The sequence below is a fragment of the Salvelinus sp. IW2-2015 genome, linkage group LG18 (assembly GCF_002910315.2).
Source record: "Salvelinus sp. IW2-2015 linkage group LG18, ASM291031v2, whole genome shotgun sequence".
Classification (NCBI taxonomy): domain Eukaryota; kingdom Metazoa; phylum Chordata; class Actinopteri; order Salmoniformes; family Salmonidae; genus Salvelinus; species Salvelinus sp. IW2-2015.
The window spans coordinates 69,440,902-69,457,968 of NC_036858.1; the positions used below are offsets into that span (position 1 = coordinate 69,440,902).

Below are 17,067 nucleotides of genomic sequence, written 5' to 3' on the forward strand. Positions count from 1 at the left end.
ATACCATCATTGAACATCACTCCTTCACGAAATCCTCCTTGTAGACATCACTCTTTCAGTCAGATCAACACATTGACTGCACCTTAAACAAAGAAAAGAGCATATGTGAACAGTAGTAATTTAACAATAATTCACAGTCTTGCCAATTATAGAGGAAATGATCTCGTGTTGGAGCAGAATTTATAAGAGGAAGTTTCAGTGTTTCTCTCATCCTCTGCTATTTCAGTATCTATCAACTGCGCTACGGCACTATCTACGCTGCTGCAGTGAAGAGACCTACTTATCTCGACAACGTCAGTGAACAACAGGTCCGACGGCTTGCATCATACGGAAATATACCTGCTAGTTATGTTGCTCATTTTAGCACTACCTTGAAGTCACAACACGCCTCAACCAATGGCCACTGTGCGCAAGCTTGGAATGTAGGGAAGGAGGAGGCTAAACTGCTTGGTATGAGTAGGAAGAGGGAGCTTGAACTTGCTGTCTAATGAGTAGGGAAGGAGGAGCTAACTGCTGTGGTAATGAGTAGGGAAGGAGGAGCTAACTGCTGTGGTAATGAGTAGGGAAGGAGGAGCTAACTGCTATGGGAATGAAAAGGGAAGGAGGAGCTAACTTCTGTGTCAGCAAGTGCTACTGACACAGCAGGTGAAACATGCTCTGCCACCTTGCCTGTTTTGTCCTTGTGCATATTTAAATGACATCTTCAATTATGGACAGGGCCCTATCAGTGGCAGTGCAGGCTGAGATCAGAATGAAGACGGTTCATCTCAGAACCCACTCTATGTGGGTCAAACTGTAGTTTGTTAGCCTTGTTTGTCTCAATGGCTAAGGACTCTCTGTGCACCAACCATGGACCCTCAGAGTGCTCACTCACCGCTCTGGATTTAAGGGAGTTGTGACGGATGACAGGATGCCAACCCTTTGCATGTTTTATGCAATCATGAAGAATGCACAAGGAGAACATGTCTGCATTTGTATTTCCGTCTGTATCTATATCGCCATAAATGCAGCACATATTTTATCATATGAACTGAGATTACCTAAGGATTACCATGAGTATAAAAAGGGTGAATATTTTCTTCAGTTTTGCCCAACTACTTTACTACTTTACTACTTTCAGAACTTTAAGAGCAGAATTCAGTTTGACATAGTTTAACATACATTGTGGGGAGGCAGGTAGCATAGAGGTTAGGCCTGCAACCGGAAGGTTGTTGGTTTGAATCCCTGAGCTGTCTAAGTGAAAAATATGCCGATGTGCCTTTGAGCAAAGCACTTAACCCTAATTGCTCCTGTAAGAGCGTCTGCTAAGTTGAAAACTGTCCCACCCCATTCCACCCAAGGGTCAATGGTACTGCTATGAGAGAAAACAGACTCAGTACTAGTAGCTATTCCTTGGAGAACACACTCTGTATCTGTCTTTCCCACCCAATTACTCCTGGATCTCTACTCCTTTTTCTGTCATTCCCTTTACATCTCCAACGGCCCCCCTGAACTCACCCGGTTCTCCATCCCCCTGCAGACAAACAAATTGGGTGTGTTTTCCTGTCCAGATCAATACACAGTGAATGTCACGGTGAGACAGAGGTGCTCCTGTGCATGCTTAGGGAAAAAGGCTGCCCTTGCTTTGTTAAATGATTTCTTCTGCTTAAACTGTTCTCAGTCTGAGAAGCCCAGATGGGTACATGTCAGAGCAGTTGAGACGCTGAGTTCACGTGGTCACCATGGCATCCTACTCCTGCTCATCACTTCACCTTGCTGTCTTTCCTGTCCTGGTCATTTCCTTCCTGTACTGGTCATCTTCTTACTGTCCTGGTCATCTCCATCCTGTACTGGTCATCTCCATCCTGTCCTGGTCATTTCCTTCCTGTACTGGTCATCTTCTTCCTGTACTGGTCATCTTCTTCCTGTACTGGTCATCTTCTTCCTGTACTGGTCATCTTCTTCCTGTCCTGGTCATCTGGTCATCTTCCTCCTGTACTGGTTCACTTCTTCCTTTACTGTCCCTGGTCATCTCCATCCTGTCCTGGTCATCTTCTTTCCTGTCCTGGTCATCTTCTTCCATGTCCTGGTCATCTCCATCCTGTCCTGTCATCTTCTTCCTGTACTTGGTCATCTCCATCCTGTACTGGTAATCTCCTTCTGTACTGGTCATCTCCTCCCTGTTACTGGTCATCTTCTTCTTCCTTGTACTGGTCATCTTCTTCCTGTCCTGGTCATCTTCTTACTGTCCTGGTCATCTCCATCCTGTCCTGGTCATCTTCTTCCTGTCCTGGTCATCTTCTTCCTGTCCTGGTCATCTCCATCCTGTCCTGGTCATCTCCATCCTGTACTGGTCATCTCCATCCTGTCCTGGTCATCTCCTCCCTGTACTGGTCATCTTCTTCCTGTACTGGTCATCTTCTTCCTGTCCTGGTCATCTCCTTCCTGTCCTGGTCATCTCCATCCTGTCCTGGTCATCTTCTTCCTGTCCTGGTCATCTTCTTCCTGTCCTGGTCATCTCCATCCTGTCCTGGTCATCTCCATCCTGTACTGGTCATCTCCATCCTGTCCTGGTCATCTCCATCCTGTACTGGTCATCTCCTCCCTGTACTGGTCATCTTCTTCCTGTACTGGTCATCTTCTTCCTGTACTGGTCATCTCCATCCTGTCCTGGTCATCTCCTTCCTGTACTGGTCATCTTCTTCCTGTCCTGGTCATCTCCATCCTGTCCCGGTCATCTCCTTCCATCAACACTGTGCTGAAACATAATTAGAACAGGTAACCGTTACACTACTGTACTGGAATTCATGGCAGTACTGCCTTGTGCCATTAGATGGTAATGTCATTATATTATTATTATTAATTTTCTATTTGAATTTCACCTTTATTTAACCAGGTAGGCCAGTTGAGATCAAGTTTTCATTTACAACTGTGACCTGGCCAAGATAAAGCACGGCAGTGCAACACAAACAACAACACAGAGTTACATAAGGAATAAACAAACATTCAGTCAATAACGCAATAGGAAAAAATCTATATACAGTTTGTGCAAATGAGGTAAGATATGGGAGGTAAGGCAATAAGGAGTACACCACATCAATCACTGGCTTTATCAATAAGTGCATCGAGGACATCGTCCCCACAGTGACTGTACATACATACCCCAACCAGAAGTCATGAATTACAGGAAACATTCGCACTGAGCTAAAGGGTAGAGCTGCCGCTTCAAGGTGCGGGACTCTAACCCGGAAGTTTACAAGAAATCCTGCTATGCCCTGCGACGATCCATCAAACAGGCAAAGCTCCAATACAGGGCTAAGATTGAATCATACTACACCGGCTCCGACGCTCGTCTTATGTGGCAGGGCTTGCAAACTATTACAGTGTCACGATTCTAATGGTGAATGAAGGAGTCAAGCGCAGAGAGCAGGTAGTTTTGAGCAAATGGAATAAACTTTAATATTCCGAACAGAATATAAATGTGACGCCTACGCCACACAACAAAAGGGCGCGTCAAAATCCAGTCCACAATTAACTAGGACAAAATTCACACTACAAAAACACCACCACAACAAACAGAATAACAAGCCCGCACAAAAGTCGGCGGGCCAACTGGGTTTAAATAACCCCCTATCCTAAACACAAAACAGGTGATACAAATTAGACAAACTCAAAAGAAAACAGAAAAGGAGATCGGTGGCAGCTAGTAGACCGGAGACGACGACCGCCGAGCGCCGCCCGAACGGGAAGAGGCACCATCCTCGGCGGGATTCGTAACATACAGACTACAAAGGGAAGCACAGCCGCGAGCTGCCCAGTGACAGGAGCCTACCAGACGAGCTAAATCACTTCTATGCTCGCTTCGAGGCAAGCAACACTGAGGCATGCATGAGAGCATCAGCTGTTCCGGACAACTGTGTGATCACACTCGCCGTAGCCGACGTGAGTAAGACCTTTAAACAGGTCAACATACACAAGGCTGCTGGGCCAGACGGATTACCAGGACGTGTGCTCCGGGCATGTGCTGACCAACTGGCAGGTGTCTTGACACTGACATTTTCAACATGTCCCTGATTGAGTCTGTAATACCAACATGTTTCAAGCAGACCARCATAGTCCCTGTGCCCAAGAACACAAAGGCAACATGCTTAGATGACTACAGATCCGAAGCACTCACGTCCGCAGCCATGAAGTGCTTTGAAAGGTTGGTAATCAAATCAAATCAAATCAAATGTATTTATATAGCCCTTCTTACATCAGCTGATATCTCAAAGTGCTGTACAGAAACCCAGCCTAAAACCCCAAACAGCAAGCAATGCAGGTGTAGAAGCACGGTGGCTAGGAAAAACTCCCTAGAAAGGCCAAAACCTAGGAAGAAACCTAGAGAGGAACCAGGCTATGAGGGGTGGCCAGTCCTCTTCTGGCTGTGCCGGGTGGAGATTATAACAGAACATGGCCAAGATGTTCAAATGTTCATAAATGACCAGCATGGTCAAATAATAATAATCACAGTAGTTTCCGCTTTTCATAGCCGAGCATTCAGAGTTCGAAACAGCAGGTGCGGTAGAGAGAGAGTCGAAAACAGCAGGTCCGGGACAAGTTAGCACATCCGGTGAACAGGTCAGGGTTCCATAGCCGCAGGCAGAACAGTTGAAACTGGAGCAGCAGCACGACCAGGTGGACTGGGGACAGCAATGAGTTATCAGGCCAGGTAGTCCTGGGCATGGCCCCAGGGCTCATGTCTTCCGGGATGGGAGGGAGAGAGAGAATTAGAAGGGAGCCTACTTAAATTTACACAGGATACAATCCCGTCACCAATTGTGCTATTGTCTATGTTTTTTTCGTGTGATTTGTACATAATGTTCCTGCCATCGTGTCTTATGACTGAAAAGAGCTTCTAGATATCAGGACAGCGATTACTCAACCCGTACTAGAGGAATACTTTTCGAGTCAGACGGGAAGAATTTACTTCAGATGTCCGACAAGGCACTCATCACCGTCATTCACAGGAGAAGGAGACGGAGGTATCGGGGACGAAGATCTGGGTGCCTTATAAGGATCCGTTGCCGAGTGGGTAAACTACCTTTACCATCGGTCCTATTAGCCAACGTACAATCAATCAATAAAAAAATAGACGAACTATGATCAGGTATATCCTACCAACGGGACATTATAAAATGTAATATATTATGTTTCACCGTGTCGTGGCTGAACAACAAAATGAATAACATACAGCTGGCGGGTTTTAAGCTTTTTCGGTAGGATAGAACAGCGGCCTCTGGTAAGACAAGGGGTGATGGTCTATGTATATTTGTAAACAACAGCTGGTGCACAAAATCTAAAGAAGTCTCAAAGTTTTTCTCACCTAAGGTTGAGTATCTCATGATAAGCTGTAGACTACAGTATTTACCGAGAGAGTTTTTATCTGTAATTTTCGTAGCTGTCTATTTACCACCACAAACCGATGCTGGCACTAAGACCGCACAAAATGAGCTGTATATGGCCATAAGAAAACAGGAAAACGCTCATCCAGAGGCGGCGATTGAAGTGGCCGGGGACTTAATGAAAGGAAACTCAAATTTGTTTTAACTCATTTCTACCAGCATGCTAAATGTGAAACCTGAGGGGGAAAAAACTCTGGACCACCTTCACTCCACACACAAAGACATGTACACAGATCTACCTTTCCCTCCATTTGGCAAATCTGACCATAATTCTATCCTCCTGATTCCTGCTTACAAGCAACAACAAAAAAGCAGGAAGCACCAGTGACTTGGTCAATAAGAAAGCGGTCAGATGAAGCAGATGCTAAGCTACAGGCCTGTTTTGCTAATACAGACTGGAATATGTTCCGGGATTCTTACGATGGCATAGAGGATTACAACACATCAGTCACTGGCTTCATCAATAAGTGCATCAATGACGCCGTCCCTACAGTGACTGTACGTACATACCCCAACCAGAAGCCATGAATTACAGGCAACATCTGCACTGATCTAAAGGGTAGAGCTGCCGTTTTCAAGGAGCGGGACTCTAACCCGGAAGCTTATAAGAAATCCCGCTATGCCCTCCGACAAACGATCAAAGACGCAAAGCCTCAACACAGAACTAAGATTGAATTGTACGACACCGGCTATGACACTCGTGGGATGTGGCTTGCAAACTATTACAGACTTCAAAGGGATGCACAGCCGCAAGCTGCCAAGTGACACGAGCCTACCAGACGAGCTAAATAACGTCTATGCTCGCTTCGAGGCAAGTAACACTGAAGCATGCATGAGAGCACCAGTTTTTCTGGATGACTGTGTAATCACGCTTTCCGTAGCTGATGTGAGTAAGACCTTTAAACAGGTCAACATTCACAAGGCCGCAGGGCCAGACGGATTACCAGGACGTGTACTCCGAGCATGCGCTGACCAACTGGCAAGTGTCTTCACTGACATTTTAAACCTGTCCCTGACTGAGTCTGTAATACCAACATGTTTCAAGCAGACCACCATAGTCCATGTGCCCAAGAACACTAAGGTAATCTGCCTAAATGACTACCGACCCGTAGCACTCACGTCTGTAGCCATGAAGTGCTTTGAAAGGTTGGTCAAGGAGTGGTAATGAGCTTCAACATCATTATCCCAGAAACCATAGACCCACTCCAATTTGCATACCGCCACAACAGATCCACAGATGACGCAATCTCTACTGCCCTTTCACACCTGGACAAAAGGAACACCTATGTGAGAATTTTATTKATTGACTACAGTTCAGCGTTCAACACCATAGTGCCATCAAAGCTCATTACTAAGCTAAGGACCCTGGGACTAAACACCTCCCTCTGCAACTGGATCTTGGACTTCCTGACTGGCCGCCCTCAGGTGGTAAGGGTAGGTAACAACACATCCGCCACACTGATCCTCAACACGGGGGCCCCTCAGGGGTGCGTGCTCAGTCCCCTCCTGTACTCCCTGTTTACTCATGACTGCATGGCCAGGCACGACTCCAACACCATAATCAAGTTTGCCGATGACACAACAGTTGTAGGCCTGATCACCAACAACGATGAGACAGCCTATAGGGAGGAGTTCAGAGACCTGGCTGTGTGGTGCCATGTGGTGCCACCTCTCCCTCAACGTGAAATCATTCCTTTATTGAAAAGTGTACCTTGTTCACACCACAAGGCCTACCAAAGCAAGGTTTCTCAAACAACTGTGGGGTGTTTGTTTTGATGGTAAGATGCTGGCTGTTCAGTATATTATATTAGTCCTATTTTCTGTTATAACATATGAAAAGTTATAATTTCTGTGCTTGCGGCATGCAAAGCACACTATTGTTATTGCTCATACTTTTTCTTGTTTATTATTCTTGACACTTTTTGGGACCTATTTCCTACAGTTGTTACAATACATACACAATTCATACATCAAACTCCTGCAGAGCTGAATGCTGATGTGATGTGCTGTGACTTCTTGGGGGGGGGGGATGTCTTCTACATCCTGWYAWWTATKRRRMTMMMTMTGTMTGTMGTATTATTATTATTTACTATGATCATTGTTGTTATCATAACTATCAAACTTAACAACCTACTCTTTCTTAACTTACAGTACACTCTGTACATTACAATGGAAGCACAGTGTGATTTCACTGAGGTATGTATAAATTATGAAATTCTCATCACTAGTGGATATAGTGTTTTTTGTGATCCCCATCCAATTGTGTGATTTTATTTTTCAATGGAAAACATGCAGCAAATTAGGCGATGGTGGTGCCTAGTTCTCCTGCAGAACTTTCCCATGCCGTAAGTCTTGAACATTATAAAAACCTTTTGTTTGTATCCTTAAAATCACTTGTTTCACTGTAGCCAGAATGACCTGAATATAATTTCATAATGAAGGTATGTAATGTATGTCCTTCACTCACTAAGGTCTGAAGAAGAGAGGTTGAAAGATCGAAAAAGGCGGCGAAAACAAAACAGACTACAGGTAGGTGTCATATGATGAGTGGAATAGTCTTAAACCAATGTTTAAAGACTTAACCCCCCCCCCTCCAATATATTTCAGGAAGATGTAGAAGACGTCCCCACCCCTCTCTACTGTATAGGCTATTAGCTAAAGTAAGGTGCATTCTTGTTCATACATCCCTAGAGTCTCCCTTACAATACTTAACGACCACAATCTGTTTTCTTTCTAGATGATACTGAAAACAAAATGCACGGCGAACTGGAAGCTGTGAACTGGGTATGTAGTCTAATGTGTGTAATGCTGAAGGCTTGATGCATGGCAAGATATAATAGTTGTGATGACTTGTTGAGTAGTTATAGATATCACTGAAAACCCCTTTAGTAATTGTGGCATTTGTTTGCATGGTGGTATTGTGAAAGTGGGGTGTAATTTGACTTGATCACCCAATGAGGCACTACTCTTAATATTTATTCCTCCCTTTTCTTCAAGGAAGCAGATGTTCTTCTAAGGGACACCCTGGAGGCAGCAAGGTGGTGCGAACTCCAAACATTTAAAGGCACTGTTTCCCTCCCTAGTGTAATTGGGATGGACGGGGAAGACTGCATTTCAACCCTTAAAGAACTACGGTTGTATGATGGCCTGGATGAAGAGGAAAATATTCTCCTCAAGGAACAATTCATGTTACAAAGAGATTATGAGATGTTCTATGAGGAGGCAGTTGACAACAAGAACATTACTGTCTTTGCCTCTTGAGGAGCAGGAGTGAAGCCATTTTTGAGGAGTGGTCAAACCTTGTTTTTGTCTGCTGTGTTAATTGTTTCAATTGTTAATTGTGTTATGTTGTTTAGTAAAGGTGACGTAGAAGTCACCCGAGTCTCTGATCTCTTTACTGGAGCTGGTATAACTTAATGTACAAAGCACATTCAGCTTGTCAGTATGTCTATATGGTGTAGTCTGTCTCCATTCTCATGAGGAAAGTAAATAGCATTATAAATCAGGATAGGTAGTACCTGTATATATATACTCAATTAAATAATATAATTACAAAGTTATAACATTTATCAACACAATTTTAACATTACATGACATAACAAGTTTGTTCACTGCAACAATATCAGTAGCTTGTCTCAAATATAGCATGAAGCAAAAAGTGTTACAACACATCTGCTGGTACTTCATATAATATTTCTTAAGATCTTAAAAAATGAAATGCGTTTGTATTCAATGTGTGCCTTGCGCAAACGTGTGTGTGTTTGTATTCAGTGTGTGACTGTCAAACCTCAGATGGACAAAAATGGTGGGCAGGGTCAACGTTGGTGGGGCCAAAAGTTTGACACCACCCACATTGAGCCCGGCCCCGAATTGCACACTGTAGTCAGGGGCACTTACCGGACAGGGCCAACCAGGCCCCACCGAACCAGGCCCCACCCACTTTGCCAAAGCACAGCCCAGCACACCACTAGAGGGATATCTTCAAACCACCAATTTACTACCCTGAGCCAAGGCTGAACTCCTCCACGGCACGAACCCGAGGGGGCGCCAACCCGGACAGGAAGATCACGTCAGTGACTTAACACACTCAAGTGACGCAAGTGAAAACATTACCGAATCGATTAAAAAAAAATGTCAACAATATTTCGCCTCAGAGGGTAGGTCACAATGTAACTTGACTGACAAATATAAGTACCAATCTTAGCTCAATTTTGTAGTATACTTTGACCAATGACTAAGGAGTGGAGAGAATGTCACTTCCCTTGAGTTGGACTTCGAGCAGGGATCTTCTGTGCTTTAGCCCATCAATGGAGGAAAGAACGTCATATATTTCATACATTTAGCTGCCAACATCAGATCAGTTATTCCATGATAACTAGCTAGCAAGTATTTTATTTTTTATCTCTCACCCCATTATTACCATAGCGCTGTCTCTTTTTGGTGCCAAACATGCATTAAAAAAGACCACAGTCAGTGCCGAGAAATGTTGAAAGGGGAATTCGTGTAAGCGCTAGCTATCTCTTGGTTATATAGCTAACGTTAGCTATCTAGCTTTAATTCTGGTCAGATAAGTAGCTAGCTAGTTCAAGAAAACGAGTTAAAACCAAAAATTGATAGACAAGTAAATCAATATTCCCTTGCAACCAGAAGAGAACATTTCTCCGAAAACGTAAGTAGATAACTATTTCAGGGGTATTGGTATTAGCCAAATTGCTATCTAAGACTTAACGTTAACGACTAGCTAGCTAGTCACATTGCAGTCATACTAAATCACGTCTTTCATATGTGCTAGTTATTTGTGTAGTTAACTAGTTATGGCATAATAGCTAATTAGATTATATAGTTAACTAGCGAAAACGGTAACGTTAAATGGACATTGTTTGAAGTCGACCTTTGCATGTACGGTAGCCTTTCGGTATTTCGCTAACGCTAGTTGTTGTTGACAGTGTAGCACATTTTCCCACACTTGCACAACACTATTTAGTTACTGTAACTCCTCAACACAGAAACCACACTGGCCCAGTCATTTACTTGTTCTTGGCTACAGATGGCTAGCTGGCCAACTAGAAATGCACGCTAATTTGGTCGTTATCCACAATATACGAGCGGCCAAGACCGCTTGCAAGCTAGTTTTAATTGGGTTCGTACTATCTAACGTTATATTAACTTAGTCACATTATATAGTTGAGTGACATTTGGCAGTGTCTAATAACGTCACTGGAAACGACCACATTAGCTTCAAACATTGTTGACCGAATCTGCAAGACTCTTTATACAGAGGTCTATTTTTATTTAGCCTCTGGGAAGTTGTTTAACAGCAGTGATTTGATTGTTCTTCATTAGCTATCCCACGATCAACAGTGCCATGCCAGGTGGATATAACTAGCTAAGCCAGGACTATAACCATATGTAAACTGACATTGTGTGTTCTGTATCCTTGTCTGTCTTGTTCATCTTAGTAGCTTGTGTGACACTCCTGTTGCGATGGGTGTATTTATTTGTCAGATACTGTAGCGAAACGGTTTGCAATGGAACATTTTTACTGAGATCTGTTTGGTTCCTGGTGAATACCTCCCAGTTATGCAATAATTGTGCACTGCATTTGTCACAGGTGTGGTCCAGTCATTCCAATAGTATGCAACTCAGAGGGAAAGTATTAGTCCTAAAAAAACAATCAGGTCCAGCTAAAGACAAATAGTTCAGGCTTTACTGGTAGTTATATATAGACAGTGTATGGCTATTAGGCTAAGTGCAAGTACTTGCAGGACGAGACATTTTCAGTTGAAAATGAAAATCCTCTCCATGTCTGTTTTGCGTGATCTGAACGATCACACCTGCTTACATTATCTGGGTGCATCGTATGGGTCCCCCCTTCAGGTTTCAGTCGAGATGACAATGACTTGTGGTGTTATTACTGACTACCAACACCTGGGGGAGAGTCAGCTGTGTAGATGAAATTGGATCATCATTAGCCATGTTTCCATCCACAGTTTTAATGCGAATAAAGTCATACTGTATTGAAAAAACATGACAGCTGTGATGGAAACAGGACGTTTCGGTACAATTTTATAAATGCTGACAAATACTTTGTTCATTCGACATGGTGGGATCTTTTTGTGTCTGTAAAATGTATTATGCGAGGCATGGCAGTGGAAATGTCAATATGCACAAATATTGATATAATAACCATTATATCGAAGTAAACTTGGAGACATGCTGTGATATGGTTTGTGGTCCTCCCACTACAACTTGGGAAACATGCAGTTTTTAAGGCTACGTATGAAATACGCTATATATGCAAAAGTATGTGGACACATACTTTTGGTCATGTAGTGTAACTTCTGATGAACTTCACAGGGTGGTGAAAGTGCACGGTGAGCTTGATGCTCCTTTCCAATTAATATTGAGGGTCTTACGCTGGTGACATGATGATCTATGCTTGACTGCTGTTTCACAAAATGTTCTCGCTCTTATCCATAATAATCTCATCATGTAGACTAGCCTACCTCCACAGCCTACCCGCACTGAATCTCTGAGCTGTTGGCTAGAGCGCTATCTGCCAAGACCAGAGTAGGCACATTTTGCCATTTAACACAACTGTTTTTGTGACACAACTATTGGTAGAGTTTAAACTGGGATGGAAAAGCATTGACATTTTGTATTATTATTCTGTACAAAGTTAAGCAAAAAAGTATATTTTGTGTGCATTACGTCAATAGGGACAGCCTTTTTATCAGCATCAAGTCAATTTGATGGAAACATCTCTGGTGGGAAAATGTGCATGTTGTTTTTAATGCAGATTTTACAATATTAATGTGACAATCCAGTCTGTCGCCAATTAGGTGGAAACCTAGCTATTGACATGTTTATATTGACACATTGGTGCAAAATGCTGCCCCTGTCCCAATGTAAATATCACTTCTCTCAGCCTGAGGCGAAAGACACTTGTTGGTCAGAAGCTCTTAACATCCTTGCGCTAGATGTAAACACGTGACCAACCAGTGCCATCCTGCCACTGCCTACACAACAACTAAGTAGAATTCTGTTTGGTCTTTGTATCAACTGAAAAATGTGTGATGTAGCCTGCCCCTTTCTAAGACAAAGCTGTGAATTTGGCAGACTTTCGAACAAGTGTTGTGTGTTTTCAGATGGGAGCCATTACATTGAATATTGTCTTATTGAAGCCACTTGCCCTTCCATGAGTCAAGAAGTAGGCCTAGTCTAACATCCTTTATACAGAGGTCACTTACAAGAAAGGAGAGAAAGGAAAATTAGCCCAAGGAGTTGCTGACAGTGTAGAACGTATGCACACACACAGATGCACACAGAGAGGGAGGGATAAGTCAGTGATGCGTTCATGGTCTGGAATGAAGAGAGAGAAGTCTAATGTTCACTATAGTGACATGTTTTGAAATCACATAAGCCTGGAGGTCAACAAAGCCTGAGGCCTCATTCATTCTGCTGTTCTGAATGTGACCTGAGTACCACAGGTCTTAAGCATCCATCATAGTCTAAAACCTGTATGCACAGCAGTGTTCTAGAATATTGGGCTGTTGGCTTTCATACTTTTCATATTCTGAGCACAGCAAGTTCTCCAAGTGTCAACACATTGAAATGAATAGATGTGTACCGGAGCCCTGTTGGTTGGGAATTGTGTGGAGGTGCACGTTTGGCCTGTGCATCCCCTGTGGATGGTGGTCTCAGAGCTGCGTAGTCTGGCGTCCCATTGCGACATAGTTATCGTGTCTGGACTATGATTTACTCCTGTAGCCCCTGAATATACTTTTTTAAAATGTTGGTGTAGATGGGRGACACTTATGATGACTGAGTATCTCTGATAAAGTGATTAGGCCTAGCAGTCCTGGGGCTTCAGACGACCAGGTGAGGTGGTGACGGGTTCAAAACCAACAGTGATGTCTCCTTCCAAGAACGAGCCTCTCGCTTTCTTGGAAGGAAGGTAGCTCTCTGTTTGTTTTGAGCCCGTCTCCTCGACTGCCATAGAGAATCAGTGCTTCTGAGGTCTCAGGGTGTCATGACATCCTGTTATCCTTGGTCTCAGTACCTCATGGGTGGTGGTGGTGGTGTTGATGGTTCGAATAGAGGGTGGGAGTTGAAGAAAAAAAAGTAGTGGTCTGGATTTCTTTTTTCCTGGGCTCTACTGAGGACCGTTAAATTTTTTTTTTTAATGTTCTTGACTCCTGGTTCTTGTTGGGTAAGTTGTAGTAGGCTTAGGCTTGTTCTGTTAACTGTGTTTGAAAACATGTCATCCTTTTTTTGCGCAGAACTGAACACAACCCAGCTGCTCATTCAGCCTGTTATTCCAACTCAGTTGTAGAGCTGGTGTTTATGCTGGACGGCTCAGACATTTGGTCTCATTATTGGGAGACGGAAAGCCAGCCAGAACGTCTGACATGTTCATTGAATAGTATAGCAGTCCACTCTGCTTCTATGGCTTAGGCCTATGACCAGGGTGGAAAATGTTCAAATAAAACCCACCGGTCCGGTGTATTCAGGATACTTTGAACATTAAATGAACACACAAAATTTGACTGCTTTGAGATTTTGGGGGGATTGCGTGTAAAGTATGCTTATTCTTAAATGTTGTACATATTTTTTTAGGTGGTTTGGTACATTATTCAGACAGTAATGAAATGAGGAGACAGGTAAATGGGAGAAACATTGGGAAGGTTGGAAGCAGGAATGGATCCCTGTTCTCAAGTGGAAAGTTGTATGAGAGACATGTCAGGGAGTGTTACCACCACTACACCAATGCTCTGCACAGGACATTTTCATATTAATGATTTAATGGCAGTGGTTAACCAAATCATAGATTGCGGTCTCCTTGTCCATAGACTGCTTTAAAGGTAATGAGACAAACATTTAGAATTTTTAAAAACTTTCTCTTAGAATGGGGCTAATTTCACAAAATCAACAAAAACTTAAAGATAAATCAAATAAATATATATTTTCAGGTGGTTTGAGGCCTACTAGTTGAAGACCCTACCATCGTCTTCATCTGAATGCAGTGCATACAGAAAGTATTCTGACCCCTTTTCCACATTTTCCCTCATCAATCTATACTCAATACCCCATAATGACAGGTTATTAGACATTTTTGCCAATGTATAACAAATGCTTTGTTTTAAATATCACATTTACAGTAATCAGTAAGCTTACCCTTTACTCAGTACTTTGTTTGATGCACCTTTGGCAGCAATTACAGCCTTGAGTGTTCTTGGGTATGACGCTACAAGCTTGGCACACCTGTATTTGTGGATTTTATCCCATTTTTCTCTGCAGATCCTCTCAAGCTCTGTCAGGTTGGATGGGGAGCGTTGCGGCACAGCTATTTTCAGGTCTCTCCAGAGATGTTCGATCGGGTTCAAGTCCGGGCTTTGGCTGGGCCACTCAAGGACATTCAGAGACTCCACTCCTGTGTTGTGTGTTGGCTGTGTGCTTAGGGTTGTTGTCCTGTTGGAAGGTGAACCTTCGCCCAAGTCTGAGGTCCTGAGCGCTCTGGAGCAGGTTTTCATCAAGGATCTCTCTGTACTTTGCTCCGTTCAACTTTCCCTAGATCCTGACTAGTCTCCTTGTCACTGAAAAACATCCCCAAAGCATGATGCTGCCACCACCATGCTTCACTGTAGGGATGGTGCCAAGTTTCCTCCAGACGTGATCCTTGGCATTCAGGCCAAAGAGTTTAATCTTGGTTTCATCAGACCAGAAAGTCTTGTTTCTCATGGTCTGAGACTGGCAAACTCCAAGCGAGCTGTCGTGTCTTTTACTGAGGAGTGGCTTCTGTCTGGCCACTCTACCATAAAGGCCTGATTGGTGGAATGCTGCAGAGATGGTTGTCCTTCAGGAAGGTTATCCCATCTCCAGAGGTTTTGTGTGTAGATTGATGAGGGGGAAAAAACAATTGAATACATTTTAGAATAAGGTTCTAATGTAACAAAATTTGGATAAAGTCAAGGGTCTGAATACTTTCCGAATGCACTGTTGACAAAATATAATGCGTTTGAATTGAGTCCCCCTACCATCTCTGCCTAGCATGTGCACAATACTAAAATCAAACGTCAAATTATATTTGATTCCTGGAGCATTTAATATCCAATGGGTATTTGTATGACGTACTCAAAACTGTCCATGAATGTCTGCAAAAATGTATAGCCTCATGTTAATAATTTTCAGAAGACACAAGTAGGTATATCAGATTTCCAGTATATGATTACACTGGCAGAATTGGGGAGAAGTGGAATAATACTATTATTGTGGGGAATAACAGTAGTGTTGTTGCTGACAAGCACAGTAATTACCCAGTATTTTAGCCCATTAAGAATGAGATTTGTTCCACTGATCAGACTAAATAAATAAAATCTCCAGAAGAAAATATTACATAAATCTGCCCCTACACCCTAACCAAATCATTTTTGTATTATTTCCCCCCCTCTAGAATCGAACTTACACTTTTGGGTTTGCAATAATTTTGACACCCTTTTTTCTCCCCAATTTTTGTGATATCCATATGGTAGTTAGTCTTGTCCCATCGCTGCAACTCCTGTTTGGACTCGGGAGAGGCGACTGTCAAGAGCCATGCTTCCTCTGAAACATGACCCTGCCAAGCCGCACTGCTTCTAGACACACTGCTCGCTCAACCCGGAAGCCAGCCGCACCACTGTGTCGGAGGAAATACTGTACAGCTGGCGACCGAAGTCAGCGTGCATGCGCCCGAACCGCCACAAAAAGTTTCTAGAGCGTCCCAGCCGGCCAAACACTCCCCTAACCCAGACGACGCTGGGCCAATTGTGCGCCACCTCATGGGTCTCCCGGTCGCGGCCGGCTGCAACGCTGCCTGGGATTGAACCCGGATCTGTAGTGACGCCTTGTCACGAGAATGTCTATCCCAATGTTCTAACTGAACTATTTTATATCTCCGTCTAATTCCTGAAGGTTGTAAAGCTCCAGTTCAAATAAATAGACAAAGTCTCAGCCTGCAATAGATCAATTCTTTATTCAGAGAGCGCTCTGTCTTCAAAATGAGAACACAATCTTTTTATAACACACACACACACACACACACACACACACACAAATGAACTCACATCAGTAGAAACTCCACCTCTCTTTAGGTGGGCTGTATTTTTCCACAGTTCACATACATTGTTTTTCACACTTCTGCAACATGTTTCATCTTCTGCAAGCCGTTTCTAACAGTTTTTCTCCTCCCTAGGGTGGGGAGGCCTCTTTCCAGTTATTAGTTTCACCGTTCTAACAAGTCGACAGTTCAGTTGTCTTTGAATGTCTCAACTATACCCTGCTCATATTGCGAAATAGTAACACAATGGCCTAGTCTTAAAAAGTCTAGTCACACACATTATTGGATTATGACTCTAACACATTTCATACAATTATATGGTTTCAGGGTGGAATACTTTAGAATAATTTGTATGTTTAAGATAATGACTATCACGCCTTTAGCACTGTGATGCAGTGCCTTAGACTGCTGCGCCACTCGGGAGGCCCCTTTACATATCCAGACCAATCATATACTTCAATGTGGCAAGACAGGACAATGATAGCGGTTCCGCTCCTGATGGTAAATTGAAGGCGCAGATGCTCCCATTTCAAAACGATTTGGAGCACA

The 17,067-nt window shown here is 43.3% G+C and overlaps 1 protein-coding gene and 1 long non-coding RNA gene across 6 annotated transcripts in view; one reads left to right on the forward strand and one right to left on the reverse strand.

Moving 5' to 3' along the window:
- Positions 1–17,067, reverse strand: part of LOC139029190 (uncharacterized) — a 980,011-nt gene that overhangs the window by 362,620 nt on the left and 600,324 nt on the right. The gene's annotated exons all lie outside the window — the stretch shown is intronic.
- LOC111978093 (protein phosphatase 1B) overlaps positions 9,409–17,067 on the forward strand; it is a 58,590-nt gene continuing 50,931 nt past the window's right edge. For 4 of the 5 annotated variants that reach the window (XM_070448675.1, XM_070448676.1, XM_024007896.1 and 1 more), the window contains exon 1: positions 9,587–10,092. The gene's annotated coding sequence lies outside the window, so the exon portion shown is untranslated. The other variant, XM_024007897.2, reaches the window with a different exon arrangement.